The following is a 13,815-nucleotide window of genomic DNA, read 5'->3' as shown; positions in this document are numbered from 1 at the left end:
CTATTTTGTAGCGACTGAGAGGACAAGAATGGAAGTAAGGAGACTATTCAGAAGGGTATTGTAGGCAGAGATGTGGCTAGTTTGCATTAGAATTTATTGTAGGCAGAGATGTGGCTAGTTTGCATTAGAGTGATGGTGGAGACAGGCAGATCCAAATACATTTCGTAAGTAAAATTAATGGATTAAATGTGGGAGATGAGGGAAAGGGAAATCAAGGGTGATGATCGCCTTAGATAAACCAAGCAACTGAATGGGTTATAGTAGAGAAGGCAGAGAACAGGTTAAGGAGAGAAGGAAAGGGGTTGGCTAGTTTTGATAATAAATACAGTAAGTATGAAGTCTGTGGGATACATCTAAGTGTGAGATCATTGAATGTATGAGTCTAGAACTCAGGACTGGAGAAATCTGGAGTCATGCAGATGGTATTTAAAACCATGACATTGTGGGAAATTTCCTACGAAAAATGTGTAGATAGGGAAGAGAAGAGGACCTAGTACTGAGGCAGGAGGAAAACTGGGCTTTATGTCATTAAAGAACAAGTGTGTGACAAAAGAGAGGAGTTTATGAAATGCTGCAGAATGCGTGAAAAAATGTAGGCAAATAGGTGGCCCTTAGATGTAGCAAAGTGGAAGTCGTTGGTAACCTTAGCAAAATAGTTTGACTGGAGTGGAGTTGTGCAGATGGAAGCCCTATTTCAGTGTATTGGAGAGTAGGCATCATAGTATAGGGGTGAGAAGAACTCTGGAGCAGAATGTCTGGTTTTGAATACTGCCGCTGCCGCTTACCAGCTGTATGATATTGGGTAAGTTACTTAACTCAGGGCTTCCATTTCCTCAACTGTAAAATTGGGAAAATAATGAATATATATTAAGGAAATCTTAGACTACTGCCTGGTGTGTAATTAGCATTCAGTAGTTATTAGGTGAACACAAAACTTATAAATGTTTTGGGTTGAAATAGCTTTCCTTTAGGCGTTCAGTTTCATATCAGATTTACTGCCGTATCCCCCGTCTTACCTAAATGAGAAGACTGTAGCCACTTAGAGTGTATGCTTGTAATTTTTCTTTAGTCTTAATAAAACATATTCCATGTATCATAAAGCCTACTCTCGATGGCTGTAGCACTGCAGTCATTATGTTGTCGTAAATAAGGCACTGCTAGTAGAGCCTAGACACTGGGAATTGTAATTGGTCCTTTTCTAATGTATGTAGCTGTGGTAAAATTGAGCCCTTATCCAAGTTCTTGTCCTTTTAATTGCATTTCAGGTGGATTCTTTTGTATAATTTATAAAAGCTGATCCCAGTTATTTAAGATCAGTGATTTCTAACCTTGGTTTTGTGAAATGTTATGATCTGTTATCTAAAAGGATTTTTTATTTTTTTTATTTTTTTTTTGCTTTAACATTGTGATTACCAAACTACTCTGTTTGAGAGATGAACATACAGAGGACCAAGGGTAAGCTGTAACTTGAAACTTACATAAAACTTTTTAGTTACCTGTGCTGGTTAAATACTTCATGGTTTTGGACTTACTCCACATTTTGAACGTGTTAATTCAGCAAACATTTATTTTAAGAGTACTTAACCTACTCTATGCTAAGCAGTGTGCAAGATATTGGGGAAATAGGTAACAAGACGTGAAATGACTCTCTTCATTTTATTTACCATTTAGCAGGAAAGATAGGTGTTGAAGTCTGGGAACACTTCCCTGGTGTAATGTTTATCTCAGCTTGGAAGGATGAAGAACACTTTGCGGGGGAAAAAAAGGATGGGATTGGAGACCTGTGAAAGCATTGTAGGTTTGGTGAACAGATTGTATGGAGGTCCTAAAAATGGACAAAAAAAGATATCTTGGAGGAAGTGAAAGAAATAGAAAAAAACAAGGGAGAAGAATGGCAGTGGAAAGCTCCAGAGAAAGGAGTCAGATCACACAGGACTTTGTTGAGTCATGTTTAAGACTTTGGATGTTATTGATAGTGGGAAGCCAGTGAAGGGTTTTAGGGCAAAAGGGTTTTCAGATGGATGTTTAAAAAAAAAAAGCCTGGTTGTGTTTTCAGCGTGGAATAGAAGTCTGCATATCTGTATTTTACTCTTTAATAACTTCTGTACATGTACCAGGGTTCTGAGTTTCATAAATTATTGAAAATAATTTTCGATGTCTTTTTCATCAAATTGAAAATTTTGAACTTTATTGTCATCTTGAAACACTTAAGACTGATGTTTTCTTATCTCAAAGTTTTGCTTAGTCATACTTGCTAATAATATGAGACTAAATGTTAATCTTTTTTCTAATATTTCGTTTTGATGATAAGAAGTCCTGAAAAAAAATTAAGCTCTTTTGTTGTAGTAAACTTACAAAAACAAAAAAAAACCAAAAAACTTTCTACTGTATTTAAAACTTTTAAGTGGACTTACTCATCAAAGTCATGTTTTTTGTTTGTTTTATTTTCTGAAGAGACACCGAAAGATCTAATGAAACTTTAATTTTTTAGAAAATAAAATTGAGGGGCAGATGGGTGTAATGATGTACTCAGGTTTTGTGAGTTGAGTAGTAAAGAAGAAAATGCCTAGTGTTGTGCTTCTGCCACTGTGTAGTGCTGTGGAGGAAGTGTGTGGTGGAAAGAAGGTCTCTGTGCCCAGATAGATCAGTATTCAAATCTCACTTCTGCCGTTTATTAGCTGTCTAGGCAAAGGAACCTCCTCTTTCCTTATTGGTATAATAGGAAAGGGTTGAATGGGACACTTGTTTGAGAGCCTTGCCCTTCCCCTCCTTTCTTAGATAATTGGTTGATTAAACACAGATAGGTTACATTACTACTATTGCTACTGTTAGAATTATCACCAACACTCCTGCTGTGGCTACCACCTAAACTGTATGCATTGTTGTTAAACATTTTGTATTATTGTACTTACAAGTTTTATAAGGTAAGCATTGTTATCTCTCCATTTTGCAGGTGATGAGACTGAGGCACTGAAGCATGAAGTTAAGATTTATTTGCCTACAGTGATTTAAACTGTGGGCAAACTCTAGAGCCACATGCATATTCTTAATTTACTGCTACACAATGCAGCATCCTAGTGTTTTCTATTACTGTATATACTTTTTTACTATGACATTTTCATAGTATTGGCTACTAAAAGAACAAAATTCTAAAGCATCATGGTTATCAGTGCTTTAGAGTTTAAGAAATAAACATCTTTGGAGTTTTTGTAGTATTTTTTCCTTCACCTGTACTTGTTACTACACCTTTCTCACCATATTAAAATTTATTTTTGTTCCTGTCTGATAGGAAGAATTATTCTTTTGGGTTTGCTAAATGATCTTTTTACTCCTGAACCTTTGAGTATTTTTGCTTCCTTTGACCTTTGCTTTTCAATTGGCTCCTTTTGGCATAGTTAAGTCCATTTCCCATTCCTTAGGAAAAACTCAGCAATAGCAGCAAAAAACAAAACAAAAAATAAAATGCTTCTAGTCACTTTCTTGCTAGCTTTCTGTTCCTGTCGCTGGTAAATCTTGAAGTAGTAGTCAGACTTTTAATTTTTTGTTAGTTTGACCTCAACCATTTACTTCTTAATGTCTTGGAATAGAATTTCTTCGTTGTAATATAATTAGAACCAAAATTGCTTACCTCAGTGTTACCACTCAATTTATATTTATTAAAATAAAGGCCCAAACTTTTATGTTTTTTGCCCTATGCATGTATAACATCAGTGTTGATGCCGCCTTTTTAACTTACTTACCTTGAATCCCTAATATGTTGGTTCCTTTTCTTAAATCAGTCTTACCCTCTTTTGTTCCTTTTCTTCAGATTCTAATTGTGTTTTTCAGTGTTGTTTCATTGATATTTTTTTCTTCATCCATTTTTTACTTCTGACATTTCATTAATTACTGCTAAGATTTAAATGTTTGTCTTCTCCAGAATTATTGTTGAAATTTAATTGCATTAAGTATTAAGAGGTGATTAGGTCATGGGGGCTTGCCTTTGTTGATTGGATTAATGCCTTTATAAGAGGTTAGTTTTGCCTCTGCCCCTCTGACTTACTTCTGCCATGGGAGGAACTCCAGAGGATGCAGTGTTCAAGGTCTGTCTTGGAATCAGAATTTTCAAACCTGCCAGTACCTTGATATGGGACTTCCCAGCCTCCAGAAATGTGAGCCAATAAATTTCTTTATAAATTGCCTGTCTTGTCGTATTCTGTTATAGCAGCACAAACGGACTAAGACCTTTCCCATGAATGGTTTTCTTTGTAATCCATGCCAGTGGTTCTAAAAACTTCTTTGGGAGTGTATATTGTAGATCCTTTAAAGTCTGATTAAAGACAGCCTCCCTAGGATTTGCAAATACATACACATTTGCATTGAATTTCAGAGCTTTTCACCCTGAGCTTGTTAATGGATTCCAAACTAGAACCTCTACTCTGCATTTATTTTCACATAAGTATATTTAGACTTAACCACTCTTCACAGTCTTAAGCTTTTATCTCTAATTACTGGCTGTATATCTGCTTGGATCTCTCATCTAAACTTCAAACTAATTTCTGAAAAGAAGTGTTCTCTGGATTCACTTATTTTAATTTCACTTCTCCAAATTATGCTGGCTTGAAATTTTTTGGCTTCTCCTCCCTCCCACTCACTTAGTCATGAGGTTCTCTCTTGATAATCCTTACTGACATTGCTTAGTAGGGGGCTCACACTCCGTATCTAAATGAATGCAATTTGCTTTCTAACAAATCTATTTTTATCTCTAGGCCTTTCTCCCTTCCAGTTCTTCTGACATGGATGCCCAGCCTTGTTTATATCCCATTGCTTGATCAAAACCTTCAGCATTCCCAGATCATAAATTGCATTCTTTTTAGCTTGCCTTTAAGAAAGCTAATGATTTGCTTTAAATTATCTTTCCATTGATATCTTTCTACTTTTTATATGTCTTAATTTCAGCAAAGCTGAACTTTCGTGATTCACTGTCATGTTATTTTTACTGTTTCTTTTTTCTGAACATTAGTAGTAGGCACCATTTATTGAGTGCTTACTCTTAATATATGTTAATCATTATACAGTCATTGTGTGCAAGATAGGTTCTTGTTTCTTGAAGATGAGGAAATTGAGTATTAGGAAGATGAAATAGCGTACTTTATTCATAGCTAGTAAATGATGGAGACAGGATCCAAAAGAAGACGTTTTGATTCCAGAGCCTTGTGTTATGGTGTACTGTCTTTATATCCTTTCGGTGTGTTGAAGTCAAAGATGAAGTGTGATTCCAATTCTTCCAGAAAGCTATCTATGATCTGTCCAGCTGGACGAAGTGACTCCTCCCACCATGACTTCTCTCTCAGCACTGGTTTCAGTTGTCATGACACTCATCACTTGTACATTAAATTATTTAGTTGTGTTATTTTAGCTTTATTATTAGAGTCTCAGGTCCTTGATGGCAGACTCCAACTCTTAAGATTTAACTATATTCCCGTTCATTATATACATTATCTAGCACAATGCTTTGTGTGTAGTATATATCTGATTAAGTGCATTCGTTGAAATTTCAAGGTTGTGTACCTAAAGCCAAGGGAAGAGGCAATAATTTGGGTAAAACTATAGAATCTACCCTACTTCAGAACAGCAGATATGTGAGCCATTTGAAGATTAAGTAGTCTTTGGGTCTACTTCTGTATTTTTCTCCTAGCACCTTTGGTTTAGGTAAAGCTTAAGTTTAGTTCAGATTTTTTTTTTTTTCTTCTTAGAGGGAAAGGTCACTGAAGTATATTAATATTTACTTGTTAAAGTATTATTGAATGTTGCTATGTGCAAGATTGCTGTCTCCATAGAGCTGCACATAAAAGAATTATAGTAATTCTAACCTGATGAATGTTATAGCTGGTAGAAGAGTTAGTAGTCTATAATTATTGGTTAAAACATTTTTCTTTATCTCTTTATCCCCTTAACTTTTGATGAATTGACTTTCATAATCACATTTTGCTGCTGCAATCTTATTTGGCCTTTCCGTCTGAATGCTGAGTTTAAATGCATTTAGTACTTTTTTTCTGTATGCTTTAGCACTTCCTTATTGTTGGCTGACAGTGCTTCTCAAAATTATTTTACATGCTTAAACCAAGAGACAGGGACTGTATTATGAGCAAAATGTAAAATATTCCCATGTTAGGTATATACATAACCTAAGCTTGAGAATGACTAACCCAAGCTTGAGCTAAATAGCTTCTAAGATTTTTTTTCCCCTCTTCTTGCTTCCTTTGTGCCAGAGAAAAGAATGAATGAGAGAAATGAATGAATGGTAAGCTGTTCCTAATAGACTTACTCATTACTCTCCTACTACCTACCTTATTTCTGTGGAAAAAAATCTTTTCAATTTACATACAGTAACTTTGAAATAGGTAAAAGTTTATTTTTAACTTAGGGTTTTATTTAGTATCTTTTATGTGTGTATTAAATAATGGAGTAAGTTCAAGGTCTGTGACTTAGTGATTCTTCTTGAGATATTTTTCCTATATAGAAGCATTTCTTTTGCTATATATTTTTTTTCTGTGACATGTTTTACAAGTGCTTTTAAACTTTTGATTTTCTAATTTTTATTTTTAGTATAAAGAAATATATTTGTATATTGACCTTGAATTCTGAAATTTTACTAAGTGTACTTATTCTAGTAGCTATTTCATAGATTCAGTGGAATTTTCTTACACCAATCTCATCATCTATGAGTAATGACCATCTTTTCTGATTTTTATACCTTCATTTTATTTATTTATTTATTTATTTTTGAGACAGAGTCTGGCTTTGTCGCCCAGGCTGGTGTGCAGTGGCATGATCTCAGCTCACTGCAGCCTCCACCTCCCAGGTTTAGGTGATTCTCCTGCCTCAGCCTCCCAAGTAGCTGAGACTGTAGGCACGTGCCGCCATGCCTGGCTAATTTTTAGTAGAGACGACGTTTCATCATGTTAGCCAGGATGGTCTCGATTTCCAGACCTCGTGATCCACCAGAGGATTGATTTTCAAATATTAAGCCAATTTTGTATTCCTGAGATAAACCAGGGTTGGTCATGTTGTATTACGCTAGATTTGATAATATTAAAACAAGTGGAAGTATTCGATCCTCTGTTTTTCTGAAAAAATTTATTTAGGATTTGTACTTTTTTTTTCTTAAAATTTTTGGGATCCTTCAGTGAAGCCATCTGGGACTGAAATTTTTGTTGTAAGGATTTTTTGATTATAAAATCAGTGTCTTTGATAGTTATAGGGCTGTGTAGGTATTTCTGTTCCTTCTTGTGTCACTCTTGACAATTTATGATATTCAAGGATTTTTCTGAAGTTGCCAAATTTATTGACATAAAGTTAGTTGCATGTAACCTTACTGTTCATTTAATAACTAGGATTTACTGTGATGCTTCCTTTCCCCTTTTTAATTATACCTTTGGTTGCTCTTTTATTTTCTTAATCAATTTTGCTATTGGCTTTTCAGTTTTACTCAGCTTGTTAAAGAACTGTGTTAACTTTTTTTTCTATTTTCTATTTCAGTATTTTATTTTTATGATTCCCTTTGAAAGCACTTTGGGTTTAATTTGCTGTCCTTTTCTTCTTAAAGTGGAACCTAGGTCATTGGTTTTACACCTTTTTTTCAGCTATTTTATGATGTTGTTCCATTGCCACTGTCATCTGTTGTTTCTGGTGAGAAATCTGCTGTCATTTGAGTGTTTGTTCTCCTGAATGTAATATGTCTGTTTCCCCCCTCTGACTACCTTTAGGATTCACTTCCTTTTATTTGGTCAGCAATTTGACTATGGTAGGCTTGTGTGTCTGTGTTTGTGTTTTACCCTTCTTAGATTTGCCAATTTGGGTCTGTGTTTTGGGTCTTTCATCAGTTTTGGAAAGTTCGTGTTCACTATATCTTCAAAATTTTTCTGCCCCATTTTTCTTTCCTCTTTTTCTGAGACTTTATATTTAGTTCCTTGTATGTTAGATTATTTGATAGTATCCTACAAATCTCATGTATGTTTTAAAAAATTACTTTTGTCCCTTTGCTTTTGATTTGGATATTTGTTATTTTCCTTTTTTTTTTTTTTTAAAGAGACAGCATCTCACTCTCTTGCCCAAGCTGGAGTGCAGTGGCGTGATTGTAACTAATTGCAGACTTGACCTCCTGGGCTCGAGGGATTCTTGTGCCTTGGTAGCTGGGATGTCAGTCACACACCACCACACTCAGCTGATTTTTTAATTTAAATTTTTTTTTTTTGTAGAGATGGGGTCTCGCTATGTTAACTAGAGTTGTCTTGAACTTCTGGTGTCGAGTAATCCTCCCACTTCAGCTTCCCAAAGTGCTGAGATTATAGATATGAACCTCTTTCCCTGTTTTCAAGTTCACTATTGTTTTTTCTCTACTGTTTCCAGTCTGCAAAGGAGAGTTATTTCTGATTCAAATTTTTTATTTCTAAGTTTTCCCATTTGGCTCTTTTTAATAGTTTCTGTGTATTCACTGAAGTTCCCCCAGCTGTCCATGCATGTTGTCCACATTTTGCAGTAAATTCCTTAGCATTTTTATCATTATTGTGAAGTCCCCATCTAATCTATTATTTGGGCAGTCTCTGAGTATGTTTCCATTGACTATTTCATCTCATGTAGATCACATTTGCTTACTATTTTGTGTTCCCCTCAGTTGGTTTTATGCTAGATCCTTTGTGTAAAAGGACTGTAGAGACTGAAGTAAATAAGATTTATTTTCAGTAAAGGGCATGCCTTTTTTTTTGTTAGGCCACTTGAGTGGAGGCTGAGTCATTTAGTTGCCCTGTAGTCTAATTGGTTCTGGGCTTTGTAACAACTTTCGTTTGAATCAGTTCACTATTGGCTTCAAATGCTTTGAGGGCAGAATCAGAATTTTCCCTTTGGGGCTGGGTGCCATGACTCACACCTGTAATCCCAGCACTTTGGGTGCCAAGGTGGATGGATCACCTGACATCAGGGGGTTCAAGACCGGCCTGACGAATGTGGTGAAACCCCGTCTGTACTAAAAATACAAAAATTAGCCGGGTGTGGTGATGGGCACCTGTAATCCCATCTACTCAGGAGGTTAAGGCAGAAGAATCACCTGAACCCAGGAAGCGGAGGCTGCAGTGAGCCGAGATGGTGCCACTGCACTCCAACCTGGGCAACAGAGCGAGACTGTCAAAAATAAAAATAAAATAAAATTTAGCTAATTGCCGCAAGGGGGCTGGACTTCCTTTCATTCAAATATGACCTTGAAAGTCTTGATGCATGTTGAGAAAGGCATGGAATAGAGGAATGGATGCTACAGAAGGAAGTTGGGAGGAAGCGAGAGAAATACTTATGGAAAGCCTTTATATGCTTCCAAAAACAGCACTTTGATTCCAGAGGGCAACGTTTATTTGTCCTCTTGATAGAAAGTAGTAACCTCTAGAGGACTTAGGGCTTGAGGTAAGCACTAGCAAATGGCAAAAGAAGAATTTCTCTTCCTCCTAAAGGGGTGCTAATTCAAAAAGCAAGTAGGTGGAATCAAAGGGCCAGAGTGAGCCCTTATGCAGGTTGACAAACTGCTTCAAAAGCCACCAGAAAACTCAACCATGGGGCATAACAGGAATGGAAAGCATATGGTAAGTCATAAGGAGCTGACAGAGCCGCAGTTCCAATTAGTGTTTGTCCCAGCAATGTGCCAGCAGACAGGGGAAGGGTTGTAGGTCATTTGAGCTGGTAGGATAAGAACAGGTATACATCTCGGGATATCTGTAGGGGATCCTGGGCCCTTGCTACTGTGTAAACTCAGTAAAAGCCGCAGGTGCACAAATAAGAAGTGTGTATTTAAGAAGTCATGTGGCATGCAGAGTGAAAACAGGCAGATTTTCTCCCAAGGTGAACAGTCCAGCAGGCGCACACAGCCATTTGCAGAACACACACGCACAAAAAGAATAGGCAGTGCCGCTTCTTGGGGAAAACTGAGTTTAGTTGAAAAAAGAGGAAACCCAAAGCACTACACGGGTTTAGGCTTTAGCCCTATCATTCTCGTGAGCCTCGTGTCCAGGAGGGTCATTAGTGCCTCAGTTCTACTCGGTGCAGACCCCAAGGCCCTTCCCACCACCACGAGCCACTCAGTAGGGTGATCTCAGTGGTCAGATGGGGGAGCAGAGCCACATGTGACCAAGAGGAATTGTTCTGATGGTTGGTTAGTAAGCTAGACAGTGAATGGGAGAATAAAACTGTGTCTATGTGGTTTGAACGCCTCCAGCCGAAGACGGCACTGCGTACAGGTCTCTTATGAGTAGGGAATGTACCCAGGTCATGCAGCACCGACATATGTTAACTGCTGCAAATTCGTATGGGTCTGCAGCAATCTCACTTCTTGTCTCCTCAGAAGAAAAAATTCGACCAAGGAGATATAAGGCAGAAGGAAAAACTGAGGCAAGTTTTAGAGCAGGAGTGAATGTTTATTAAAATGCTTTACAGCAAGTATGAAAGGAAGTACACTTGGAAGAGGGCCAAGTGGGCAACTTGAGAGAGCAGGTGCCTCTGGTTCCAGGTTTTTGAATTGCTGAGGAGATCTTTGTTCTTCAGTCTTACCTCCTGCCTTTATGACTTTTGGAACTATTTTTCAACAGTGTTGTTCCTTTCCTTGTCTTTTGAATGGTAACCCACCGAAGAATGCCTCAGAGGGGTTTCCCTCAGCCCTTGTGCTCTACCCTCAGGCTTTGTTAGCTGGAAGCTTTTAGTTTCTTGGTGATCACTTCTAGTTCTTCCTTGCTCCCAGAATTACTCACGAGTCTTTGGTTAGTAAGTGTTGATGAGTGGCTGTAGACTCACTTTGTGGCTGTGGTACTTCTGATTCTAATCTCTCTCGACAGCACATATATATGACTGCTAAAAGATGATTTAAAGTTTGGCTGGTTTCTCTTTACCTCCATCTATGGAGTCATATTTTTCTTCCTGACTTTCCACCAGGAATGAGAGTAAACATGGGTTTCTTTGCTCTTCTGAAGGGCTTGGCACTTTCTGGAATTTAGTTCATTTATGAATTTTTTTTTTTTTGGTCTCCTCAAGCTCTTTAGGTTTTAAAAAATACTATAGTTTTGTAGTTAAAGTGGCTTGTTTTTTGTTGTTGGGGTGAAAGCAATGGTCTCTTGTGATTTTCCACATCCAGCCCAAGATGGAATGGCTAATGTAGTTTTAATGTGCATTTATCTTATAAAAGTTAGGTTGAAAAATTTTTCCTATGTTTATTTTTATATATAAATTTATGTAAATTATTATATATAGATAATATGTATTTTATGCATTAGATATGTTTATATGTATAACATATATAATTATGTAACTAATATATTAGAATATGTTTATGATTTATGATGTAACCATTGCTTATATATAATACATACTTATATAATTATTATATATAATATATAATGCTTCAGAGATTAATAATTTAAGAAAATAAGCTTTTTTCCCTAAAAAGTAACGGTTACATCATAAATAATATATAATGTAATTGTGTATGATTACTAATTGTATATTACTATTATATAATTATATTACATATATAATTATAATTATTATGTAATATATAATTATATGTTGTATGTTACATATTATGTATTTTTTTCTGTTGATTGTTCTTACACTCCCTGGTTTTTCTGATACATTGTTGGTTTCTTAAAAAGTTGATTTGTAGGAGCTTTTCATGTATTAGGGAAATTATGATATGAGCTGCAACTTTCTCTTTTCCATACTGACATTTATGTTTTGATCCGGCTTGTGTTAATTTTTCTAATATAGAAATGCTTCAGCTGGGTGCGGTGGCTCACGCCTGTAATCCCAGCACTTTGAGAAGCTGAGGTGGGTGGATCATTTGAGGTCAAGAGTTTGAGACCAGCCTGGCCAACATGGTGAAACCCTGTCTCTACTAAAAATATAAAAATTAGCCTGGTGTTGTGGTGGGCACCTGTAATCCCAGCTACTTGGGAAGCTGAAGCAGGAGAACAGCTTGAACCCAGGAGGTGGAGGTTGCAGTGACGCAAGATGGGGCCACTACACTCCAGCCTGAGCGACAGAACAAGACTCTGTCTCAAAAACACACACACACACACAAAGAAATGCTTCATTTTATGTAGTTGAATTTATCCTTTACTCCATGGAGTCTAGATTTTCTATTATAGTCATAGTCAGAAAAACTTTCCCTGTTTTGAGATGAAATTATTGCCAGTGATAATATAGCAAAAGTTATCACTAGTTGTGCTTACTGTATGCCAGTGTACTAATTGATTTACCAGTCAATTAATGAACTCTAATTGACAATATGTGTGCTATAAATCATACTGTGACCACGAGAAGTCAGGCAAAATGGAAACCAGTCACTGTATTTTCTCAAGTAGTATCACACATGTCCTTTATTATCTTATTTTGAAAGAAAATCCAAGTATGAAGTAGGGATAAAGCCTTATTTATGTATTTTTATCCAGATGCACACAAAGGTATCTCTATAAAACTTGACTGCATAATCCATGTTTTCCCAAGGATTTGAGATGCAACCTTAAATAGATACTGAGTTCTTATATGTATTTGGGTTTATTCTAGACTTTTTATATGTTATATTTATCCATGTCTTTTACACTATTCTCTTATTTTTGGTGATAAAAGGCTAGTCCCCTGCCAATAATGTTCATTTTTAGAATTTTCCTGCCTGGTATGCTTGACTGCCCTTGCCCCTCAACTTTATTATGAAAATTTTGAATATACAGAAAAGTTGAAAGAATTTTACAGTGACATACCCATCATTGAGATTCTGCCATTAACATTTTAGTGTGCTTGTCACTATTATCCTTTGGTTCATTTCAGAATAAATCGCAGATGTCAGTGCACTTACCCTAAAGCATGCATACCATGCTTTACTTCAGGATTTTAGTTTTTATTTTAATTTTAGAATTTTGATACAATCAAGTGCACAGATCTTAAGGGTACCATTTCGTCATTTTGACAACTGTATACATTTTTGTAACCCAGTCACCTGTTAAGATAAAGAACATTACTATAGCCCTGGAAAATTTACTCATTTCTTTTCCTGTGCCCCCACCTACCTCTAGAAGGAAGCAGTGTTCTTTTTTTCCACGTATATTAGTATTACCTCTTGTAAAACTTTCTGCCAATGGAATCAGAGTATTATTTTGAGCAAGGCTTCTTTTTAACTCCTTGTAATGTGCCTGAGATTTATTCATATTATTGCATATATCTGTAGTTTGCTTCTTAGTATTTCTGAGTAGTATTCTGTTGTCAGATTCATGGTATATATAGTAGTTAATAATAATGCTCTCATTATTTTTAGGCTGGATTAGTTAACACAATTTCTTAAGTCTTATTAATTGAAAATAGTACGTGATGGTTCTAATAAAAATTTAAACAGCATAGAAATAGAAACCAAAAATGAGTCTTCTTATTGCTTTCTGATTCTCATATGTAAACATGTAAACATATTTGTAAAAATAAGCATACATGTGCCACCTATTTATGAAGATACGTAACTTTTTTTCATAGATAGAATCATTTATATGTTACTACTGCAATTAGTATTTCCAGTAACACTGCACATCATCCCATAAAAGTATACTATTAGGTAGATTCCTGTTCTTTCCAGTGGTTCCATAGAATTCCATTATGTGAGTATATTGCACTTTGTTTAAATAGTACTTTATGATGTAATTATTACTTTTTAGGGGGAAAAAGTTTATTTTCTTGAATTATTTAAGTAATTCCTGTACATAGTCAAGGAAAACTTAAAGACTTTGAAATGAAAAGCAAAATCCTCTTCACGTTTCCCAT

The 13,815-nt window shown here is 36.0% G+C and overlaps 1 protein-coding gene across 33 annotated transcripts in view; it reads left to right on the top strand.

Annotated features, from left to right (window-relative positions):
* Nucleotides 1–13,815, top strand: part of RBM26 (RNA binding motif protein 26) — a 92,345-nt gene that overhangs the window by 1,792 nt on the left and 76,738 nt on the right. For 5 of the 33 annotated variants that reach the window (XM_077973831.1, XM_077973830.1, XM_077973828.1 and 2 more), the window contains exon 1: nucleotides 1,375–1,455. The exons of 27 other annotated variants lie outside the window; for them this stretch is intronic. The gene's annotated coding sequence lies outside the window, so the exon portion shown is untranslated. Of the gene's footprint in view, nucleotides 1–1,373; nucleotides 1,456–13,815 lie in introns of those variants that run through there. One more of the 33 variants, XM_077973829.1, reaches the window with a different exon arrangement.

The sequence above is a fragment of the Macaca mulatta genome, chromosome 17, assembly GCF_049350105.2.
Source record: "Macaca mulatta isolate MMU2019108-1 chromosome 17, T2T-MMU8v2.0, whole genome shotgun sequence".
Taxonomy (NCBI): Eukaryota; Metazoa; Chordata; class Mammalia; order Primates; family Cercopithecidae; genus Macaca; species Macaca mulatta.
The sequence above is the reverse complement of the archived record's forward strand: the minus strand, read 5'-3'. Positions and strand labels throughout refer to the sequence as shown.